At 38.2% G+C, this 25,714-nt stretch overlaps 1 protein-coding gene across 1 annotated transcript in view; it reads left to right on the forward strand.

Annotated features, from left to right (window-relative positions):
* The window catches only part of GPC3 (glypican 3), a 438,722-nt gene that overhangs the window by 31,507 nt on the left and 381,501 nt on the right, over positions 1–25,714 (forward strand). The window lies entirely within an intron of this gene.

A 25,714-nucleotide genomic window follows, 5' to 3' on the forward strand; every position in this document is an offset into this window, starting at 1 on the left:
AAAGACCCAGCTGGGATGGTGATGATAGTGGCAGTGGTAGTGGCGCTAGCAAGCATGTATGTAGCATTATGTGCTACATACTGTTTTAAGTGCTTTATATCTATTCATTTAATATTCACAATAACCCTATGAAGTGCTATTATTATTAATATCCCCATTCATCCAAGGCACAGAATGGTTAAGTAACTTGCCCGAGGTCACAAAACAAATAATGAAAGCAGTATTTGAACCGGCTCTTAGAGTCTATACTTTTAACAACCTCACTATGCCACCTCCTGTGAGGGACAATTAATTATGGATATTGGGGCTTTCCTCTGTCTTTCTTTAAGCAGATGGAATCAGCTGCCTTTTTCTTGCCCCGCAAAGAGGGAATTGGGATCATATAGAAAAATTACACTTCTGACTACTTGACATTCCAAATCTTGAGATTTATGACACCTTTATAAGAATTAACCTATTTGAATTATAAGGTGGGTTGATTATAGCTTATTTTGTGTATTTTAATGAAATTCTTAGAATTAGCTAAAAAATTATTCAAATTAGCTAATAAAGCATACATTCACAAGAGTTTCTTGAGTCAAAGCCTCAGGGGATGTTGGGTTGATTATGTGAAGTACACTATATAAGCTTGAAGTATTTGTTAACCTATTTATGCAGTAAGACTCTTGTGAAGAGTTTGTTGAGACTAACAATTCAGCAATAATGAATAATTTAAGGTGATTTTAAAAATACATGTACCATTCATGTACTTCTTAGATTGGTTTTGGAGCTGATCTGCTGGCTGAAAGTATGGTGATAAGAAGTGATGTGATATGAGAAATGAGTTGAAGAAGAGAGTTGAATCTTACTCTTTGGGGTATCAAGGTGTTTTTTTTAAAAATGAGGTATTCGTGATATATTTCATTCTTAGAATAACCAGGTCCACAGATGTTATCTTTCTACTATTGCCTGCCAACAGGTAAAGGGTGGTAGAGTGATTATACTGATATTCTAGCATAGAATGCCAGAATAGAGTAGTTAACATGACTATCCATCTGAAGGCCTTGGGTGTCAGTATCTCTGTCTGGTCCTGCATTTTGCATATTGTGTTTTCTAGGCCTGGAATAGCACGAAACTAGGAGAGGAAGGAACTTCTGACAAGATTTTGATTAGATTAGCTTCTAATATGGCTGCTGTAGCATGGAGGTTGAACACTGAACAGAGAGTGGAGAGTGGGAGGGCAGTACTTACTAGTTGTATCTTCTCTCTCTGTCTGTCTCTCTCTGTCTGTCTCTCTCTCTCTCTTTCTCTCTCTCTCTCTCTCTCTCTCTCTCTCTCTCTCACACACACACACACACACACACACACACACACACACACACACACACAGATATTATCTCTCAAATTGTGGGGACAGACAGAAAGACAACCATAGCAAAGGAACACGGAGACAACTAAATGATGTCTGAACTCATTGCTGGTGCCTTCTACCTTGTTACCATGTGTACTTGCTTCTTATCTTGTTTCATTTTTTTTCTTATTCTCTTCTTGCTTCACTTTTAGAAAAAATAAACTCCATAGGAGAAAGAGAGATCATGGTCCCAGGCCTCAAGGCAATTGTACCATGTTTGTAGAGACATATCCCCAAATTCCTTTCTATAACAAACATCTGGAGAGAGAAGACTAAAATCGGAGACCACTACAAAATGATGAATTGGAGCGGGGAGCAAAGTTGTTTGTTTTTTTTCCCTAAAATACATTTCTTCCCCAAGATTCCGATAGACACAATTATTGAGGAAATTGTTCCAATACTTCTCTCATATGAAATTTGATGTGAACTATTTTCTCCACCACATGAAGTTGAAGAAAGCTTCTCTGGATCTTGGCCTAGATCCACAATCTCTTTAGGATTCCTTCACTAGTCTACTTTGTGGGTATTTGAGCAGCGAGTGCTTTCTGCAAATATGTGCACAGTTCCATGAGCAGTCCTTACTGCCTCAATTTGGATTTTATGTCTTTGTTTGCAGGAAGCCTTTCCCTTCATAAATGAGCCTGGGGCCCTTTACTGCAGAGGTTGGAGTGCTATATTGCTAATGTTGTTTTGATAATGATTGAAACGTTAAAAAAGTTGTACTTTATTTTAAATCTTTGCATTGCCTCGTTTCCTAAATTTAATTTACTTAGATGTGCTTAGTAAAATGGGGCAGCACAATTATTTTTTGTTTCTGCTTAATTAATTCTTTCTGAAAAACTCCACTAAAACTAGATTTCCTTTTCTCTTTTTTCTCCCCTACCTAATAATAATTATGATGATGATAGTAATAATGACAATTTTAAGTGCTTACTATATGATGCTTACTTTTACATAATTATCTCATTTAATTTTCCAGCAGTCCCATGAGATTCATACTATAATTATCTCCATTTTACAGATGAGAAAACTTGTTGATGCCACAGCTTCTTCCATGCCACCATGTAGCATGGTTTTCCTTATATTTAGTGTGCTTGAGGTAAAACACAATTAAGAAGTGGTAAAATTTGTGGTCCTAGAGAAGAAAAATGGGACCAAATTCTGAATTTTCCATCATATCTTCACTATCTCTACACCTTCAAGCCTTGAGTTCTGTTTTCTTTATAGAATCTCATTATAACTTTTAACCTTGTACTATCAGGAAATATTTGGGGGACATGTCCAGGTCTTCTTCCCTGTATGTTGGATGATTCCAGTCTCCCCTAAGGCGCCACTGACTTTGAATGAGAATAGGCTCTTCGGAATATAGCAACACTTTGCTTTTCCGGAAGTTGCCTGTCCCACACCTTGAACTCTCTTCATCAGAAAGGAGAAATAGTGGTTAAGCAGAAAACATCTCTGTGCCCCTAAATGCCATGGAGCTGCCGTATATGTAGTTGACTCATCTAAGAGCTCCTTGGGACCTTGCTCAGATTCTATAACTGTTATAAATTTATGTACAGTCTTTACAAGCTTGATTTTTAGTTTTCTAGCCAATAGTAAATAAGCAGTTAAATGGAAGGGTTATAGAAGACTGCCATGGGGAGGTACATACGAGCGGCAAGAAGTTATGAGTGACAGTAAGAGTAGAGGAATTAAAAATAGACTGAGGAACTCAGTGAATGTGGCAGTTGAGGGCATTTAGTAGAGGGATATATCCCTACATGCTTCAGTAACCCCTTCATTACACAGATACAACAGTTGATGTTCATCCAGAATGATGGTCGTGAATCAATAAGGAAAGATCAAATTATATGGATTGTTTTTTCTTAATGTTTTCATTTTAAATGACCAAAAGTATTTTTTGATGCTTAAAGGCAATGAAAGAAACACTTGACTTGGAGTTAGAAAATCTAAATTCTAATTCTCATTCTGTATTGATGACCTTTATGACTTTGGATGGTTATTTAGACTCTTAATAGCCTCAGTTTTCTTGTCTGCAAAATGGGAATAGTAATTATAGTCCTGCTTACCTCATAGAGATAATATATGTGAAAGTGTCTTGAAATCTTTAAAGCATGATATACATGCATTATTATCTAGACAGCTTATTTACATGGACCACTTCACCCTAGTGGTGTCAGATAAATGACTCATGACCGTTACAGACCATAACCTAGACAAAGTTGGAGTTTATGTTGTAATTCAACAATTCTTACCACATACAGATGATATTCAAATAGCTTCAGTGCACAAGTGAGAGAGCACTTATGTGAAGTACCCTATGAAAAAAGGGGTTTATATTGTGCATTCTTAGATGTGAAGCTGCACTATTTGAAATGCCAATACTGCCAAAAGCAATCCTTTCTTCATCTTCCCAAAGCTGCTCTTTTGGCCTCTATCTGGTATATTTTACATCCAAACAAGCGGTTAGATCAGGAATGGTTTGTTGTGTTTAAGCTATATTTTAATTGCATTTTCTGGTCCATGCTATCATGGCAGAGAAAAGAAACAGAGGAGAGTCAAAAAGTTTTGAGATCTTCAGTTGATCTTCACCAAGCGTTGGAAGCCTTTCTTCTATCTGCTTTTTGTGGAGATGAGAAAGGCATCTCTGAATGGAGAGGGGAACAGTGTTTCTGTGTTTCTTTTGTTTTGCCCCTCCCTTGTTTTCTGTCTCTATTTGCTCTTGCAATTCTTACACTTTTCTTTCTATCAGATTCCTGTCTCTCCAACTCTCCCTAAATAAAATTGACCTTGGTTTGAACACCCTTTTCCATCAGCTCAGAGCAATTTCTCCAGTCATTTCTGCTTGAAATAACTGTTTAGAGACATTATTCAAGCAAAGCTTTTTTCCTTCACAGTTAATATGTGACTAAATAATTGCTTGAATGTTGATAAACATGTTTTTGAGATTCAATCATTTGTTAATTTAGTTTTTATAATGTAGTGGGGCTTTTAAGTGAATTCTGAGCAGTTTTTCTCCATTTCACAATTTTTCCCCTTGACTAGTCTGACAGTTCTCCTGCCCATGCTCCAGTTCTGTGCAGGCTGAGCCCCACTGAGTCCCTAACTCAAACTGCCGGCCACTCTGTCACAACCTCCCCCCACCTTTTTTTTTTTTTTTGAAAAGAACATATGGGAGAGAATAATTACATTGATATGTAATCAGAACTTAATTCATTTACCAGGGCTAAATATAATAACATTAAACTGAATAGAAGAATTTTAGGAACGCAAACCATGACCGTGAGTGAGGTTATACATCCTCAAAAATGTAAATTATTAATCAAACCACTCATCTGTATTGCAAAGCTCTAGTAATCCCATTATAAAACGGTGAATTTCTCATCAGAGCCCAGAAGATGCTGGCTTTAATTAGTGTACTTTTATGGTGCTGACTCGAAGAGGTATTTTGGTTACAAACTTTTAAAAGATGTTATTCTTTAATTATTAGTGCTATTGGAAAACCAATTGGAAACTGAGTGTTTAAAGTCACTTCAGTTTTAAACTAAGAACTTTTGGATTCAATTCAGTTTCAAAATTCTGTGGCTTTAGCAGAGCCAGAGACTGGCAGAGTTGTAAACCTTTCCTGTGCCCCCTATTGATTTAGAAAAGTCAGTCATTAGACTGAAAACTGTTTAATAAAAAGAGCTTAGAGAAATGACTCAGTGTGCGGGCAGAGACTGCTCTGGGGCCAACCTGACATGAGATAATGCGGATTAACTCTTTACCCAAGCCCATACCCCTTGATTCAATGGAGTTTGGAACTCACCCCCTCTAGCTGCCATCGTCATTGCCCACCTTCTCACTAGTGGGCCCAACAAAGCAAAATAAAAGACATTGTCCCTGCCCTCTAGAAGCTTCCAGGAAAATCACCACTTTTGCCTAGAGTGATTACCTCCCACCCCTCCCGCACCAGGATTTGTTTCTTTTCTGAAAACATATGTTCTTCCTCCTCTTTCTGTCTCACTGAGCTGCAGTACCCGATATCAGAGTAATGAAGCATATGTTTGAGAGATTTGAATTCTCCTGTCAGTAGAGTGGAGGTAGAAATAATTTTCCTCTAAGCTGGAAGTGGTAATGTAGAAATTAAAAACACTTTTCCTTCTATTGACTGAGATGCCTCCAGGGGCTGAGGTATACACCCTTGTACTCCTTTTCCTTCATCCCATCTTTCAGTCAGTCACCAGGTCTTGTATCTTCCTTCATTCTTCCTCTCATCTTTTTCCTACATTCCATTCCCCTTTGCCCTCTCTGGATTTCATTTATCACATACTGACACCTTCTAGCTCTGTCTCTGACTGTAGTTGCAGGCTTCATCAGCTCACATTTAGACTCCCAGCAGAGGCAGAACTGGGTTCATGCCTTTAGTCTCCTCCTTTGCTTTCCAGCTCAGCAATGGAGTGTAATGTTTGAGAGGGCAAGTGCTGGGTTGGAATGAGTCTGGGTTGGGGCAGGTTGGAGCCATTGGGCTGGTGTGGAGGAGAGAAAGCTGAGGGCTTGGGATAACAATCAGAGACCTCTTGTCTGAACATGTACTAAGTCACTGAGAATGAAAAATTTCCTGTTCTGAAATGTTTTACTTGCCTCACTTAAATCTCACAACAACCTGATGAAGTTGATACTATTATTAGCCTAATTTTAGTGCTGAGGAAGTGGAGGGTTAGAGAGCTTAAGTAACTTGTTTAAAGTCACGTAGCCAATAAGTGGCAGGGACAGGAGTTGAACCCAGGAAGAACAACAGCTCCAGAGCTTGTGCCTTTAATCAACATGTTATATAGCCTCTGTGTATTTTGTTTCATGGTCATGGGCAGTCTCCCCAATTTTAGCTTTCTTCCTTGCAAGAGATTTCTATTGTATTTCATTTAAAAAAAAGCACAAAAAACATTTGCTGAGCAAGTACCTAGCATGTCTGAAGGCAGGTATTGTGGGGGATTCAAAGATAAAAGCCACCTCACGCCTACTTTCAAGGAGCTCAAATTCCTGAAACCAAGACTTACATATGAATAACTTGGATACAAGGCATTCTGAGAGAAATGCTGTAAGAACAATTTTAGCAGTTTTCCATGGGGAGTAGGAGTAGATCCAGGTTTCACGGGCTTAAAGCTTACACAGTTTGAGGGTCCTATTTAAGAAAAAGAAGACAATTAAAATACAAATGCCTGTGGCTCTTCTAGTAGGAGGCCTGCAAGTACGGGTCCCTGTAGCTTAAGTTTCATTAGCTTCACAGGAAATTTGCGTCTGCATGGGAGTGTGGGATTGAAAAAGATTAATTCCAACTAGAGGGTAGAGGTTCTTGGAGGAGATTGCCTGTGAATTCTCCACACAGACGTGGCTCTTGAGCAAAGAGAAGGGCAGGTGAGGGAGTTTGGTAAATTAATGCATATCTTTTTTCTAAATTAAATTTAAATATTATTAATTGACTACTAGATACCAGTCTTTCTAGACTCCCTGTTTAGCCTTATAGCCTCTTACTAGCTTTTCCCTCTTGAAAGGGCAAAACACCTCTGAGAGAAGCAGAAGGGGACAGTACGATGGGCATGTGCTCTGGCTTCAAGCAGACTAGAGTCTAAGTTCCAGCTCTCTTCTTCCTCTCTTTGTGATCAAGGGCAAGTCACTTTTCTCTGAGCCATTAATTAAAGAGGGTTGAATCAGATGAGGGCTGTAAAGAGCTTAGATCTGTGCTGGTTTGTAGGAATGAAATGTATGGTAGCCATAGTTTTTGTTATTCCTTCTTGTACATTTAAAAGCATAACTGCATATGAAATATAATATATCTTTGCTTTGTGGTATTGAATGTCACATATCTGGCACATAATACATTTTTAAAATGTTTTTTTATGCTTTAATATAATTATAATTAATATAAAAATGCTGTAATGTACCCACTCACAATCCTATCATTCAGAGACGATGGCTTGTAACAGTTGTGTGTATTTTCTTCCTTTCTCTGTGTGTCTGTGTGTGTATGTGTGTATTTAAGACTAAATGGTATACAGTTTATAAATGGTCCCCTAGTGGTCTGAATGAGTTAACATAGGCTCTAGATCTAACTAGCAATGGCAGACTCTGATTTCAATGGGTTGCAGTAGGAGAGGAAGAACAAAAATGATGAAAGGAGTTTAGGATGTTTATGATTCTTCCTTCCTTTGGTTGAAGTTATTTACTGTTAGTACTGGACCTGATTAACTGAAATGTACTAATTGGATTACACCAAGTTCCACTGTACTCCCTCTCTTGAGATCCTGTGTTTTTTTTTTCTTTCTAGCACTTTTTAAGTTGGTAATGATAATTCTGTGATTAACATGGGTCTCCTTTACTCGAGAATGATTGCTCTGAGAGTAGGGCTTATGTGTATTCTACCTCACCCTAACCCTAAACCTGACCCCAAGCTCACCTCTGCATCTCTGGGTGAGATAATAGACACTCAGTAAGTGTTTGAATGAACACACATGTATGCACAATAAAATAAGTAATATTAGTAGAAACAAATTTCTAATTTTTTCCACTTCCTCTGCAACAACTACCACAATGACCAAATAGGAAAAAAAAAAAGATAAAAACTGTTGCCTGCAGTATTTGTTTCTAGCTTTTAAAATCTACTCAGATGTAAACTCCTAAAACTCCAGCTAATTAATAGGTTGATACTTGCCCATTGAGATGGAATGTTTTATGTTTCCCCAAGCCTCTGCCTCTGCTTCTGGCTTCACTACTCCTAGGATTGCTGGTTGCCTTTTCTTCTAGCCTGACCTAGGCTCTTCACAGAGCACTATGAACAAGGTTCAGTGGCATGGATTTACACCTTGTGACAAAGAATCCTGAGAATGGTGACATGCGTCAGCTTCTCCAAATATACTCTTATGCGCCATTCCTGATAAGTGTGAGCACTTGAAAGTAGTAAAGCCAACTTTGTTTTAGTATATTCTTTTTTTAAATAAGTTTTTATTACACAACACAAATAACTACTCCATGTTTGTTAGAGAATATGAGAAAAACACAATGAAATAAAAATGTGGAAAATAAAATTACCCACATTCTATCCCCTAAAGCAAGGGTCCCCAACCCCTGGGCCGTGGACCAGTACCAGTCCTGTTAGGAACTGGGCAACACAGCAAGAGATGAGTGGTGGTTGCTAGCAAAGCTTCATCTGTATCTGCAGCCACTCCCCAGCGCTAGCATCACTGCCTCAGCTCCACCTCAGATCATCAGGCATTAGATTCTCATGGGAGCACCAGTCCCTGGTGCCAAAAAGGTTGGGGACCACTGCCTCATAGGATATTTATTATTAACATTTTGGTGTATAATCTTATATACTTTTGTTCAGTATTGTGTATATATATATATATATATATATATATATATATATATGTATGTGTATTTTTAAATGGATTATACTGCCTTTTCATGTAATATAAGAGTCTTTCCATGTCAATAATAAATGTCTATAATACAATAGAAATATAGTATTTTGATGTTGTCTACTACTTAGTCATATGGTTGTCTCATATGTTATTAATTCAATCCCTTCTACTATTAGAAATTTAGGTTACTTTTAGTAAACCATAGTGAAACAAACAAACCATGTATCTAAATATTTATATACATCTTTAATTATTCCTCAGGATAAATTCCTAGAACTGGAATTACTGAGTCAAAGTTTTTAAGGTTTCTCACATTATTGCCTATTTGACTTCCAAAAAGTTGTATCTATTTTCACTGTCACTAGCAATATATGAATGTCCTGACTATTTGCTCTTTGCCATTTACAGTAACCCTAATTTGGGTGAAAAAAAAATAATACTCTTCGGTAACTAGGGAGATTTGTTTGTCATTTGTACTTTTTATTTTGTAATTTTTCTCATTAATATTCTTTGATCATTTAAAAACAGTTCTTCATTGTTTCTTATTGAGAAGCCCTTTTCTTATTGATTTGTACGAGCTGTTTATGTATTCAGGATGCTGTCCCATTTTATGTTATGAATTGCTTTCACTGATTTGTTAATTCAATTTTTCACTTTTATGGGGGTTTAAAAATTCCTTCAGTCAAATGCACTAATATTTCCTTTAGCTTCTTTATATTATTTGATTATTTACTAATTGATGTTAGCCTTAGCATAAATCAAAGATTGGTTCTATTTTCTGTTCTGACACTAGCTGTGTGAGAATTGGTAAGTAACTTAAAGTGTCTGAGTTTGTTTTCTTATGTGCAAGATAATACCTGACCTGCCAACCTGCCAGAGCTTTTGAGGATCAAAAGAGGTAATGTATATGAAAATGCTTTGAAAAGTTTAAAGGATTGTTGTTGTTATTCAGCTGTCCCCTGACACTAACCATTAGTCTGAATGAGTTCATGTTTACTGTACTGATATCAGCATTGCTGGATTTGAGACCTTTCTGGCCATTTTCTAGGAAGTAATCTTGGTCTAGAAGTGTATTGGCGTCTGTGCTCTTGTAGCTGGAAAGGTGCTTGAAGGGTGGTGAAATGTTGCCTGCCACCAGTCTCATTGCCTGGAGCATGGACTCTGGGCATCCTTCCCACCTTCCCAGCTGAGAAAATGGGCCCTGGAGCTATTCTTTGATGTAGTCTGTGTATTTACTTCCACATGCCTCAGCCCTTGAAGGGTAGCTAAAGAAATCCATTCAGCGAGGCCAAAGTGCCTGTTCCTGTCCAACAGAGTAGTAGGTGGGGGAAAACCCAAAGGCCTTCTGTCCACACTCCTTTTCCTTGAGGACAGGAAAAACAGTACTCTTTCTAGCAATTCACATTTGAAACAGAAACACTGACCTATCATATAAATTAGTAGTTTAGCATTGTTTTGGGGTACACATTCTGAAAAGAGTTGTTTACTGGGAATACTTTTTTTATTGTGAGATGACCATAATTCTCCCTCTCTAAATGCCAGATTTAAAAAAAATCAGAGAGGCAAGAAAAACAATTAAAGTACCTCATGCATCAAAGTAATCATTAGTGGAAAAACAAAGTATATTCTTTCTGGCAATCTCTGCCAGATGGTTGAGATGGCTTATAATGGAAGAAGAAGCTTAAATGATGCACATATTATTACAAACATAACCTTCAGGGGTTTTGTTTTTATTTCGATGGGAGGGGAAGATAGTGTATGCATGTATAAATTAAGCCTTCTTGAAGGTCAGAGGCCTCTGGAAAGTTGGTGAGGTTAGACATTTGAACTCATCTGGGTCACTTACATTAAGGAGAAGCAAGGTTAACTAAATTTACTGAAAGCAAATGTGCTAGGTTTCGTTAATCTTCATAATGGCAGTGATATTGCTAGGTATTATTATCCCCATTTCACAGATACGGAAACTGGATAGGAGCCATTAAGCCCAAAGCCACATAACCAGTAAATGACAGCATTAAGTTTCTAACTTCAAAGTCATCACTCTTTTCATTGAGCCACACTGTCTCCCTTGCAGTTAGAAGATAAAAATAAGCTTTAAAAATGCATAAAAATGATCATAAAGGGTTTTAAGAAATAAAAAGTGCTATACAGTAATGGAGGAATACAAAAAAATACCCCAAGAATGGCCCCCAAATTTTATTTGGCAGAAGGCTTCAAATTCTATTGATGTGAAACAATTCTCTGCAGGGACTTACTAGGGTAAATTATTTGTACTCTGAGTATTCTATGGCAGTGTGGCAGTCTTTCCTATTGCCTCATAAAGAATCACACACACACCCTTCAGAGTTCATTTTAGTACTTTCAGCCTGACATCTAAAGGGGCTGCTACTCTGACAAACACAATCTGGCCAGATGTTATTATTTTGCACTACATTTAATTTCTTCCTGCCAAAGATTTAGACTTCTTTTCCCTGATAAAGATCAGGGGAAATTGTCTGGTATTTACAAAATCCCATCCAGGCGTATCTGTTACAATGTTCACTTAGCAAAGTTTATTAGATTATTAGGGCTTTAAACCCTAGGGCTCTTTCGTTATTGAAATTAAAAAAAGAAAAAGAAAAGCCCAAACATCTTCAACAAATTTAAGTGGCATAATTAGACCCTGGACTTGTCTTACAGGCATTTTAGAATTATGAAAATGATTTAAATAGTATTTGCTTCCTGAGAAACTTGTGGAGTTTGACAAGGATGAAAGGAAAGCAGTTATGCTCCTTTGGTTTCCTGAGTTAATGGGGAAAGTGATATCTGGAACTGAAATAAATTTGCTATAGTTGTATGGTGAAATTACTCCCATAAGTAGTTAGCTGTACCACACAGGGCCTCTCTTTCTTGGCCTAGTTAAAATGTGGGCACTACCGTGTTAGAGGAACATGTGAGTCTACCATTTCTTTGCATGAAATCAACTTAAACGCTGAACTAGACTTCTTAAACTCTTAATTCTTTGTTTATGCCTACTATACTATATGTGTGAAGTCCGTAATAGAAATATTCAATGGTTTTGAAGTATATGAAGTTGTGATTTGTATACACCATAGTTTTCCTCAAGGGATTTCAGTGTGCTTTGCATGCAGTGGTTATAGCACTTTTAAGTTGAAAGTTGGTGGCACTATTGTTATTTTCTCTATTGTGTGAATATAGACATGGGAGAGTTGAGAGGGTAACCTGAATTAGTCAAAATAAGGAGCCAGTAACTGATCTGGAACTTTAGCTATATGATGTACATGGGGGAGAGGAGCTAAACAAAAGCAGTTTAATTATGTTTGTTTTGAGGAGTGGGGCGGAGTGGTTCTAATTCAGGCACCAAAATTTTGGAACATCAAAGTTTGCATAAGAACGAGAGAAAGCAGCTTAAGAACATTAAATGGACGTGTTCGTTACATATGCCAACTTGAGAATTATTTTTCTATTATATATTTACTTGGCAGACAAATTATTTTTTAATAATTTAACAAATTATTAAAGCCCAGTTCTTATGAGACATTGAGACTATGTTAGAAAAGTCTCACATTTAGGCAGGACCACAGTTGGGCTTTTTTTTTTTTTTTTTTTTTTTTGAAGGCAGTCAGAAGCAGTTTGTATGAAAACTGTAATAGTGCAAACATATGTTTGTACATTACATATACAGGCAATAAATGCTGAAATGGCAGAAGTGAACTCAAGGCAGGAGGTAAATATTTTGTAAAAAATTAATGATCTAGAATGAACTCTTATTAACTCTGGCTCTGTTAATTTGAATATTGTGATAATTTGACTTGGACTGAAGTTTACTTTCATCCCAATTATGAAGAAAGAATATGCTAAACAAATTAATATAATAGTGTATGTAAGATTTGCAGGAAGTCACGTTTAACTTGGCTTGAAGGACTTGAGCAAGCCTATTAATTGGGGCTGCTAATTACAACAAGCTTTGCTTATTAAAGCAAACCTGATAAAACCTCTACTTGGAAACACTTTATTAGCAGTGAGTTTGAATTATTCTAGGTATGGAAAAATAATAAAAGGTAGTGTAGTGTTTAAGAGAATACCTGGTGTTTGTTATTCTTGGAAAGTAATTGTAAATCACACTTTACTCACTTATGCTATCCTTTACTTCATCAATTCAGATCGATAAAGATGTTCCAAGAAAGTATCCTATTTGTTGAGCTAGCCATTCTTGAACTTGAATGAGAGGCCATCTGGGGCAGTCACTTAATAAATTGGCTTACCTATTCTATAGACCAAATATACACAAGGAAAGGGATGATTATCAAGTTCAAAGTTTTTTTTGTTTTTCCATTTCTCAGGAGGGAAATTCTAATTAAACAGATTTTATGTTATAATTTTAGTTGACCGTGAGTTGATGTTGTGAAGTTATTCTGGAGTCTGAAAAATACCGAGAGTTTATATGCCTGAATATTTTATTATAACATTTCTAATGCTATACTCTTTCTGCTATCCTGCTGATACTTTACTACATAAATAAGAGATATTACTTTCAGAAGAGAAATTAGTAAATGCTGGTAAATATAAAACAGAATGTGAACATCACCCAGAGTCCTAATGGTCAACATAGGCTTTCCGATTTTTATCTGCATATATCCCAACACACGTATGTAAATTTTCTTACAAAAATGGAATCATATTGCACATATTAAAAGCAGTGCTAGTGATAAACCCGAGAATGTGCGTGGTTTTTTTTTTTTTTCAGTTATTTTTAGGCCTTAAATAGGGTATTAATTTGTAATTACAAGGTGGGCTTGAACTTGAGAAATGAAATATAATTCTACATCTGAGAGTATTCCTTATATCTGTTTCTGTTAAGAGCAATAGAAATTCAGCACAGAGAATATGTCTTCAATTATATTTATAGGTCCATTATAATTCAGAATTGTGTGTATGTGTGTGTGTGAGGGAGGGTGGGAAGAGCAGAGGGAGAGGAAGAGAGAGAAAGAGGATGCCTCTGTATGCTGGGTGGAGATTTTTCCTTGTTTTGTGGTTTAGTGACAAGAACATTGAACTGGGAGTAGGGAGATATGGCTTGTTCCTCTGATTCCATCATGACTCACTGGATGACCTTAGGCAATTAATTTTATTTCTCTGGGATTTAGTTTTCTCATATAAAATGTAGGGTTAGACCAGATTGTTTCTACAGCAGTTTGCTGCTTAAAAAGTCTGAGTGTCTTTACTTTTCTTTTCTTTTTTTAATTAAACTTGTCCCTCTTCTTGGAAAAACCTGAGACTCTATGGATATCTTCCTAAAGACAGGAGAGGTGATGAATCTCAACAGTTCCTTTGGCACCAGTTAGACCAAAGGCTGTAATTTTTAGCCTATCAGGTATTTGACTTTTGAAAGTGCTAAATCCCCCATTAGGAGTAAATGTGGAAGCTCCAGGTTATTTATTGTTATTTACACTTTTCATTCATAACTGTCAGTGTCAAAGGCTCTGTCGACATAACTGCATCAATGAGGTTAGCTTTAATCAGTTTAGTGGCTGCGAAGTCACAAATATATCAAATACCCAATCATAATGCAGGAGTCCTCTAAAGCCCGACTGAATTATTTATTTTGTTAGGATGAAAATGTCTGGGCTTTATTGGGTTTTCTTTGAAGAACTTGATTTGGCTTGAAGTGTAGAAGATAAAAGATCAGTGATTGTCTCTCAGATTTTTATTCTGTCTTCCTTCAAGGCTTTTCATTTTTCATAAGCTGTTGTTATCACTTTTAAGTCAAGGTGAAAAAGCTGTGATATTTTTTATCCTAGGGGTTTAAGCATGCATGAAAAACTTTTACCTTTGATTTCTTGTCCTATTTCTGTCCAACTTCATGTGGAAGCTGTGTGACCTTGAACTAACCACTCAACCTGTCGGAGCCTCATTTTCCTCATCTGTAAAATGGGGGTCATCTTTATCTTGTCTAAATTTCAAATTGTAATGAGATCCAAATAAGATAATGCTTTAGTTGTCATAAAAATGTAAGGTTTTATTATTATCATTAAGTTTAATGCTCTTATTTCGGTTCTCGATAGATAGGTCTGATTTAATATAACCGATATGACCCTGAAAAATTAAGTGAAGTCAGTTTTATAAATCAGAAGTCTTCTATGCTTTACCTTATACCTTGATATATTGCCACAGAAAATTTTGTCCTCTAGAGGTCATTAAAAAATTAAAGGATTCAACAAACTTATTCAACTGAGAAATGAACAATATTCAAATAAAACATGAGCACTGCAAATCATATTAAATGCAATGCTAAAAATGTAGCTCCAGAGACTCTGAAAAGGGAAATAATTCATCTTGCTTCAGAAATATTTAGGACCTTTTGGGAGATAGGATGGGGTGGGGGTGGGGCGGCTTGCTGACAGTGGGAGGTCAGGGAGTGGAGAAGACAGGAAGAAAAACATTTAAAATGTAACTGTCCTGAACAATTCTCTCTGTGTCAGCCCATTTAGCTATTACCAACCCCCACAACACACTTATTATTCTTTTTCCAGACATCTTTAATATAGACGGTGAAACTGTAGGAGAAATGTGCCTTTGTACTTACAGGAAAGTTGTATGGTCTCTCTGAGAATCACTTTTGTTTTCTTTTTTTCTATCCAGCCTTTCAGAGGCCCTGCTCACTAGCATAGCAGGAAAGAAAAGAGATAAATTCCTAGGGCCAAAGCAAAACTCAAAAGAAGCAAGATTAGAAAATTGAGAAGTACAGAGGGAGAATGTTTGAGTATAGTAATGTGGTCACTAGTAGGAAGAAACTGTTTCAGCTTTACATGCTGAATGGTCTTATGTTTAATTTGAGTCATGCCTAATTAATTTTCATGTGCTAAAGCGAATTTGCATGTATCGAGCATGTACTAACTGATAGTGATATTTATTGAAAACTGAAGAGCTGGGAAGTTTTATTCATGATGTGACTGAGGCTGTGCTCCCAGGAATGACTTTTCAGCCCCTTCTAGTTGTAAGGCTCTTGGAAAGCTCAGCCCATGAAAATGCATTGGCCTTGGAATCAGAACACATAGGTTCCAGTTCCAGCTTGGTTACTTTCTAGCTCTGGGACCTGGGACAAGTCATCTGAACCCCTTTCTCCAACATGTAGGTTAGGCTAGGTCTCCCTGCCATCCCACCCTATCCCACCTGCTTCCAATTCAGTGCTCTTTTCCTCCATCTTAGCACTTACCAAAGTAGACGTGATGTGCTTTGGATGGGGGAGGAGCGATGGGGGATGTTTGTCCCTTTCACTGAACTAAAAGCTCCTCTGAGAGTACGCTTTGAGTTCATCTCTGTATCTCTACCTCCTAGTTCAGTGTTGGTGAGTAGATAGACATGAGAGATTTTAGCAGATGTTTGTGGAAGTTTATTTAATTTCTCTAAATCTTGAGTTTCTCATCTATAAAATAGAGGTACTACATGTCCAGTGTATATTAGTTATGAGAATATGAAGATATGTATGTAAAATTGCATATTAAACCAAGTAGCACTATACACACTTATGTAAGGGGTGGTTACGAATTAGGGCTGTTATGTGTAATTCACATTTTTAACTCTAGGGCTATCATCTTAATGGAGTTTGAGCAAATTGACCTTTCTGAAGTGCAGTTTCTTTGTCCAGAGAGATGAGTAGACTAACACATTGGTCCTTAACTGGGGTCCATGGATGGGTTGCAGTGGGTCCTCATAACCCCTGAAATTGTTTGTGAAATGTTTTATATATGTGACTTTTTTTTTTTTCAGGAGAGAAAGCGCGTAGCTTAAATTAGATTCTTAAAGGGATCTACACTCCCCGCTTCCCCGGCCCCAAACAGTTAAGAACCACAAGGCTAGCTAATCTCTAAAATTCCATTCAGCTCTAATCGAATTCTATGAAGAATCCTAGTCTAGACAAATAGATTCACATTTATGATTATTTAATGAACTCAAATATATAGTCTCAGTTATTTTAACAGCACCAAAGTCAGGGTTTCGAGATTTAATAATATCTATTTGGGTGCTGATGGTTAGCATATTCTTTTATCACTCAGATGCCTTTTTGGCTTGAAGGAAGAACTATTATTTTGGATGTTGCCTCCCATCTCCTTTCTCAAATATAGTTATTTCATGCTCACCTATGTTGCTTTTGAGAGGGGTTGAGTTTTGGTCTGCAGAATTAGAAGCTTTACTTGTATGTTTTGTAATTGAGTGCAGTAAATATCCTTTAAAGAAATCAAATAGCAATAGCAATGCTGTATAGCTCAATAGAAGCATTAGAGGAGTTGCACCATTTAGGAGCCCAGCTGTGTTTGTTCTCATTATAATGAAGCTACTGTATACAATTTAGTTCTCTTGGGAGGTGATACAGTTAAAATCACAAGATCTGTAGAAATAGCAAGATTGATTCACTTATATATAATGAGCTTTCCATTTTAATAAAGAGAGGTGGGAGTAAAACTACCAGATTAAGAAGTATGGGTAAATTTTTACAGTAAATAGAAGGAAGTGATCTTCCAGCCTATTTTAGAATCCTATTCAATGTTGACACTGGAAAGAGAAGACTGCTGACAATATGGGTGACCTCATCTTAATCTTTGGGAGGGAAGCATCCTCCAACCAATCAATTAGAACAATATAGTGAAAAAAAAAAAAAACCCAACCACAGAGCAGGAGGCAGAAGATCAAATTTTTATTCATGGCTCTGCTACTAAGTAGATAGTGTAACATTGGGCAAGTCTCTTCTTGATGCTGAGCCTTTTAGGCTAGCTGTCACCTAGGGGCCCTTTCTAGGGCTGTTGTAATTATTGTTAGTAATAATTATAATACTAGAGTTTCCATTTATTGTTTCTTACGTGCCAGTATGCTATGGGTTTTAAAATAAAATTAGTTTAATTCTTACATTAATCCTGTTAGGTAGGTGGTATTATCTCCATTTTATGGATGAGGAAAACTGAAGCTCAGGGAGAGAGGTAAGTAGCTTGTTCAAGTACTACTATCTGCCCACTCCTTCCTGATTTCTCTTCTCTCACAGTCAGTCATTCCCGAGACCTGTTGATTATACTTTTTTCTCCATCCCTACAACCACTGCCCTGGATTGAGCCCTCAGCTCTAGCCTGGACTATTTAACTGATTCCTAACTAGTCTCCCTGCCTTCAGTTTTATACCCTTCTTCTAGTGTCCATCAGTTTTTAAGATGTAAATCAGGTACCATTTCTTCTAGGAAACCTTCTCTGACCTACCCACTCCACTGGATTAGGTTACCCTCCTCTACGTATCTCTGGTTTGCTTCCTTAAAATATAATACTAGCTTATATTTAATAACTATCTACTATCTACCAAGTACTGTTCTAAGCTCATTATATGTATAACTCATTGAGCCCTCATCACAACTGTAGGCGCTATTAATACTGTGTTTTACAGATGTTCAGTAATTTGCCCCTGATCACAAAGATGTTTGGAATTTGAACCCCAGACACACTCGAGAGCCTAGTCTCTCAGACTCTGTTCTATACTGTCTTTTGCCTCAAGTACTACATTCACCAGGAAGCCTTCTATGGCTCTTTCCTAAATTACTTTTTTAAAACAATTTGGATTTCTAAAAGTCCAAATTAAACTTTGAAACTGAAAATGAACAGTTCTTAGGCATTTTTGATAGACGTGAAATACTAAAATGACCCCAGGATCAGATAACCCTACATTTATATAAAGCTAAATTCTTTAAAGCATTTTTACTTCTGTGAGACACCTGGTTCCTATTTTCCAGGTAAGAAAACTGAGGATAGAGTGATGAGAAGTGACTTGCCTAAAAGAGTTTCTCAACCTCGGCATTATCTTGGGCTGGATAATTCTTTGTTGTAGGTAGGCTGTCTAGTGTATTGTAGAATGTTTAGCAGTATCTCTAGCCTCTACTCCTAGTAGTGATAATCAAAAATGTCACCTGGAGGGCAAATTCACCTCCTGTTGAAAACCACTGGCCTGAAGTCTCAAACTGACAAGTAGCAATTGGAAGACTGGCCTTCTAACTCTTAACTGGTTCTCTTCCCATTTCTCTGAGTTGGCTCACATTTTCATTCTGATGAGGAAGACTGTGGTCCATGAGGTGCTTTTGCGTGTAGATCTTTCTTTCATGAAGTGTTCTTTTTATAGCATAGAAATTGCTTGGCGACTAACCAAAGAGGAGCTTACAAGTGATTTACTGGTGTGCTTTGTTGATTGAATCTAGTTATTCAATGCTGCCTGGTATTCTTTTCCTAAACAGCCTGAGTGTATGTGCATGTTCTCTTGGAAGATTTGATAGAAAAGGACATGTGTATCAAGGTTTTATTCCCTGGAGGCTTATGTGAATCAGCGCCTTCATTTTACTGAATTTCTGTTTGCCTCAAGTGCCAGGTTTTCTTCATTGGAAGTATTTCCTTGACAATGTCAAGTATTTTGGTAGGTGCATTATTTAATTTTATTAGTGGGCACTGATGCTGTTCCTAATGAGAAGGCTTTGAAAGGGTTGTTGCTTCTCCCAGGGTTTTGACTTTCTGTGAAAATTGCTTATTCATAAATTGTCCCTATGTTTAGGGCTATGCATGTCCTACCCTGAGACCCAGTCTCCCCTTAATTCCCCCCGCTACCCCAAGAGAGAGAATGGGAATGCCTTGAGTGGAGCAGAGAATCTAAGCAGGCCTGGCTGGACTCCTTCACTATGGCCTTCTGTGGATTTCCAGGAGGCTGAGTCAGAGAGGGGATTTCTTCCTTTTTCACTTTTGTATTTTTTCAAATTATAAATGTAGTTTTTTTGAGATGGAAAAACGCAGGTAGTATTTAGACATGCTTAATTTAAAAAAAGAAACAATACTGAAAAAGTGAAAAGTGAAAGTAAAAAAGTGAAAGTCCCCATTTTATATCTCCCTACCTTACTAACTTCACCAACTGCAAACACTATAGAGTCTGATGTGTTCAAACTTTTCCCAATAGCAAGATTGATTTATTTAGTTATATACAATGAGCTTTCCATTTAATTAAAGAAAAGTGGGAGTAAAACTATCACAAGTGTAGGCAGTTTTCTCAGCGAATAGAAAGAAGTGATCTTCCAACCTACTTTAGGATCCTATTCAATGTACTTGTGTCCATACATGCACACTCAGTACTAACTTACACAGTTTTTTTCCCTACATAAATGGGACCATGGATACATATTGTTTTGTAACATGCCTTTTCACTTCATATATCTTTGGCATCTTTCAAAACAAGTAAAGACTTTGTCCTTTTTTATTTTTATTATTTATTTGTTCAGTTAAAAATCATTGTGTCCTTTAAAAAGACATTTGCATAATATCCTCATTTACCCACTACCTTATAGGCAACCATATAGGTATGTTCTTGATTTTTTTTCTCTTACACACAGTGCTGAAGGTCATATCTTCATTCATACCTTTTCATGAACTTGAAAGGCTATTCCTGGGGCAGAACCTCCTAGAAGTTGGAATGTTGGGTCCTGGGCAAGATTTTCAGGAGTGGTAGGCTAGCATCAAGCTCTCTACTGCCTCCCAATATGCAGAGAGAGCTAAGATTTTCTATAGCTCATTGAGGAAGCACCTAATGGATTGCTCTAGAGCACCGATCTCTAACCTTTTTGGCACCAGGAACCGGTGTGTTCCTATGAGAATCTAATACCTGATGATCTGAGGTGGAGCTGAAGCAGTGATGCTAGTGCTGGGGAGCAGCTGCAAATATAGATGAAGCTTTGCTTGATCGCCAGCCACTCACCTCCTGCTGTTCCTAACAGGACTGATACTGGTCTGCGGCCCAGGGGTTGGGGATCCCTGCTTTAGAGGGCTGACCCTGAGCAGTCTGCCTAGGAAATTGTGTTCTCCTTTTTCAGTGTGCCAGAAGCCAAGGAACACAACTTCCTCCTGGTTCAGCCCTGTTAGTTGCCTCAAGCAGAAAACCTAAATCCTGCTGTCATACTGCAGGCTTGAATTTGGAGGGCATTTTTGGTTAGATGCCTCAAAAACTTTATTTTTCTTTTTCTGTCAGCCAGGCAACAACTATTTAGTGAGCATCTACTGTATACCAGGTACTACTGGCCACTTTCAGACATGCACATGATAGTATTCAGCTGTATTCCTAAAAAAGGTAGGTCAGTCTGTCTATGGTCATGCTCACTCTATTTTTCTCTCTTAATTAAAGGCCTTATAGAAGAAATGTTTTGCTTTAGATTGAGTTATAATTATATTTCGCAGATATCCTCTTAAAGTGGATTAATTCATTGTTTTTCTTTCTTTCTTTCTTTCTTTCTTTCTTTCTTTCTTTCTTTCTTTCTTTCTTTCTTTCTTTCTCTCTTTCTTTCTTTCTTTCTTTCTCTCTCTCTCTCTCTCTTTCTCTCTCTCTCTTTCTCTCTCTCTCTCTCTCTCTCTTTCTTTCTCTCTCTCTCTCTCTCTCTCTCTCTCTCTCTCTCTCTCTCTCTCTCTCTCTCTCTCTCTCTCTCTCTCTCTCTCTCTCTCTCTCTCTTTCTTTCTTTCTTTCGTTCCTAGCCATATAAATCTCTATAGAAAAACATCAAATTCTGTTTTCACAGAAGGCAGGGAAATAACTTGTTTACACATCACCATTTGACTCTCTTCACCCTGGTCCTTATTACAACCATCTCAGCCACCCAAGTGAAGTTTATTTAAACTCCCAAGCTATCCATGCAAACAAGACCCCTACGGCTAAGGAGTTTGGAGGAAGAAAGGACTGGGATAGTCTGCTGTTTCCCTAGTCTCTACTGTGTTCAGAATATTTCCTTTCATGTGTTAATTCATTACTCAGAGGTTTGGCTTTAGTTTTGTGTTCTTTTTCAGTTCTATAAATTAGGAAGGTGGTTCCATAATGTCATGATATCTCAGAGTTGACAGGGAACTTTAGAGGTCATCAAATACAACCCTCCTACCTCTATGTGACTCCTCTGTACAACATATTTCGTGTCAGTGATCATTTGGTCTTGGAGTGAAAACCTCTTCTGATGAAGAATCCACTCCCTTAAGAAGCAGCCAGTTTAATTTTGGTCAACTTTAATTGCTAGTTCGTTATGTTTTTTGGGCCAAAATCAATCTCCTTGTAATTCTTTCATTATACTGGTTGCTCTCATGTGGATAGGCTTCTACTTGGTGATTATGTCCCTAAATTGCAGTGCCCAGAATTGCCAATACAGAGCACAGGGCAGCAATCATCTCCTATAGTCCACATATACCTTTATTGAGGCAGCCACCCTAAGACACTTACTATTGAGTCAGTGAATGTTGAACTTAAAGTCAAGCAAAATTCTCAAACTGTTGTCACCAGCCTTCATTCCATGTTTGGGATGTTGGTCTCATATTAATATATGATATCTTTTAAAATTTGAGCCAAAATTCTAGCCCGTTGAGATCATCAGGGTGTCGAAATGGGTTAACTGTCCCTTCTAGCTTCATGTAATTTGTAATTTTGATCAGTGTACCATTTATGCTATTAAGTCATTGATAAAAATGCTGAGCAGAGCAGAGCAGGTTCCTCATAAGAGACTTCCTTTTAGATTGACATTAATCTATTAACTAGTGCCTTTGGGTATAGCCACCAAAGCAGTAAAGGAACCAGCCAGTGGTATTCTTTACAATTCATAGCTATCTATGTTGGGCATGACTGTTCATTCTGTCCTAGGCCCTGTTGAAATCCAGAAGCGGTATGTTCACTATAGTCCTTTGGTTTTCAGCCCAGTACTCCCATCATAAAAGGAAAAGAGGTTAGTGTGGCATGACTCGTTCTCACAAAACTATGCCAGCTTCTTGTGATTGTTTCTTCTGTTTTGAAATGCTCACAGATATTCTGCTGATATCTGGTTTGGGATTGATATTAGACCGCTGAGATTATTTGTGACAGTCACCTTCTTTTCCTCTTTAATGAATATGGGAACCAGAGGGGCTTTGTTTCTGTTTACCCTCACCACCCCCCATACCTCTGTTGCCACAAACATTCTTTTCTTTGTCACCTTTCCTCATCCTGGCCTGAGTCACCTCCTTCCCATTCAATCAGTTTTCCTAGGTGAGAGCTGCTTAGTGTGGTAATGGGTGCTAATGGGCTAACATGTTTTTGACAATGAGTAAATCCATTTGCTTTCTGAGTAGGGCCTAAATCCCAATATGTGATTAGAACTATGGGGATTTTGGGCACCATGGAAGCTTACTAATGTAGTGTGGGAGGCTCAAACCTTTTGTTTCCTCTCAAATAGGTGACTGCCATTTAGACTTCTTGTATGGCTTTCTGCCAGTTGTGTTGGGGGAGATTTCAAGCCAAATTGATTGGCTAATTGCTTGTGGTCATCCAGCTTTTTAGCTGCCTGTGTAGTATCCCTGGAGGTAATTAGTACTTTCAGAATTGGAGGTGATTGGAGTTATTCATGGTTATGGCTTCTAGAATAGGAACAGGGGCTGTACTAGCTTGTAGTTAGAGGTGAATCATTTTTACTTTAAAATGATTACTGAGGACTGATGAGTTTCTTTAACAATTTAAAAAAAATCCATTATGGAGGAGTTTGATATACAGTTGCCTTCTAGAATCATTTAAAGTGGCCAGTTGGGTTCTATATATTGTGCAATAAACTCATTGGTAGGAAATAGCTTAAAAAATGTTGAGCATCTTCTAACAGTGACTGGAATTTCAATTGCAGTCCTGTCCCAGCATGTAGTGGAATATTTTCCAGCCAGTGTTATGCTGAAAAGTTTAGAATAAATTTTTCGCTAAAAATGTCTTCATGTGTAAATGCCATGTAAAAACCACTGGTATCTGATAGTGATCCCCAAATTTAGAATCATCAGAACTTCAGGATGACGTCTTTCTTTTAAAAACAATGTTCCTGGTTCATTTATAGGATGGAGAGTGACCAGTCAGAGCATCTCAGGACTCTGCCATTTCTCCCCCAAACCTGGCATTTGTCAGTATCGTCACTCTGAAATTCTACCTGTGACAGTAAAGGAAGGCCTAGAGTCATCTGCTTATTTTGATTGTTCCTTTTTATAATTAAATGGAAGCCGATGTTATCATCTTTGGAAGTTCCAGCTTGAGGGTGATATGCTGTTGCAATGCAAATAAACAATGGGTTTGGGCCACTGCCGAGCCTAGGGCTGGGAAGTCTTGGCCCAGCCAGCTGTTGTGTTGTAGTTGTTCCATGCTTGTTCAGGGTGGTCCCCCAGTCCTTTGCCCTGCTAGCTGGAGTGTACAGCCCTCCTCTTAGAGATTCTTCCAGTTTTCTCTCTTTTTGTCTTAGATTACTATTCTTGACTAATGCTAGAATTCAGGTAAGGCTCCCAGTGATCAGACAAACACTATCCTCTATTTTGGGCTGGGTTTGGCTCGGGTTCTTTCTACAAAGGATATGATTTAGATGATTCTCTCTTAAATTCTTGCTTTAGAGCATCTCACAAATGGGGGAGAAGTGCCTGAGATCTATTGTTTCCCATCTCTCTGATCAGAGCTTCCAGCCTGCTTTCTCTACTTCCTGTTTTCAGCAAGTTTGATTTTTACTTTCACTTGCTTGTCTATTCTCAGCCTGTCTCCTCTCTCTGACTAAATGGGTCAGATTTTGTTTCCTAAAAGGAGATTAAATTGCTCTTTGCTGGAAAAGATAAATAATCACTGGCATGGTGTGTGTGTGTGTGTGTGTGTGTGTGTGTGCGCGCGCGCGCGCGCGTGCAAGGAGTACATGGGTGGGGAGTGTAAGGCTTCTTTTTTGAAGTCTGTTTTTAATACCAATGGCTCTCTTAGTTCTAAGATTGTTTGAGTTCAAATCCTGGCTCTGTGTCTGTGTGACCTTGGGCAAGAGACTTAAGCTCTTAAAGCTCCAGTTACCCTATCTTAAAAATGAGTAGTAGAAGAATCTATCTCTTAAGAGTTGTAGTGATGACCAAGTGAATGAACCCATGTGAGCTTATGTTAATAGATTCTAAGAGGGTCAGAAGAAAAGGTGAGAAGGTGTAGGAATGGTAGTACCTTTGCAGTCACCTCCTTTCACTCCCAACAACAGATAGCACTGGAGAAAGTTTTTTTTTTCTCCTGAGGATCCAGCATTTGACCTAGAGGAAATTGCACAACCCATCTATCCCCAAACTGTTTCTGTCCCAAGAGAACAAGCTAGATCTTCTGAGGGGGGATCAATCAAAGAGCTGTCTTCGGCAGTGGGAAGTGTCATGAGAATAAACAGCTGCTCCCTCTACCCCACACCCCTTCCTGCTGCTAAATGACCCTGGGGTAGAGGAAACCAGTCATCAAAGGCTTCTGCCACCTGTGCACAGCTGGTAGTTCCTGAGGTCACTCCTGTAGTGAGTAGAGAAGTTTAGAAAGTATCCCCTGGGCCAAGTCACTGATATATTTATTTCCCTAAGGCCCAAGGACTTGCTGCCTCCCCCATCCTCCATGCTCAGAGCTGGGAACCTCCTTTATAAGCTGGGACACACTAGTCTGAGATTCCCCCGGGGCCTTCCACAGTGCTATTTTGGGAAGAACATCTCTTGAGAGAGTCTCGGTGTGAAGACGAGGAGCAAGACTAGGCTTTCTTCCTCCTTTCCCTCTAGCCTTCTTTTAAAAAGGAAGACAAGAAGGTCATTTCTCTTGATCTGATTCCTGCCAAGTATCATTATCCCAGGGGATCTAGGCTATTTCAGCCAGACCTCCCTTCTTCTGGCTTTAAGGTTACCAAGTCAATTGGTAGTATACAGACTGGGCCCAAAGCTAAAGCTAGTCCTGTGTTCTAGATGGGGCAGCATGGCTGGCGACTGCTAGAGGGCAGCAGAGGGCCAGGAGCAGGTCTAGAACTGCTTGGCAACCAGACTGGCTCACAGAGCAAAGGACACCAGAGACCCCTCATAGTCAGGCGAGAAGCAGGATGGTCCCCAACTAGGGGAGGCAGGTATATCCA

Source organism: Pteropus vampyrus, unplaced genomic scaffold, assembly GCF_000151845.1.
Source record: "Pteropus vampyrus isolate Shadow unplaced genomic scaffold, Pvam_2.0 Scaffold548, whole genome shotgun sequence".
NCBI lineage: Eukaryota > Metazoa > Chordata > Mammalia > Chiroptera > Pteropodidae > Pteropus > Pteropus vampyrus.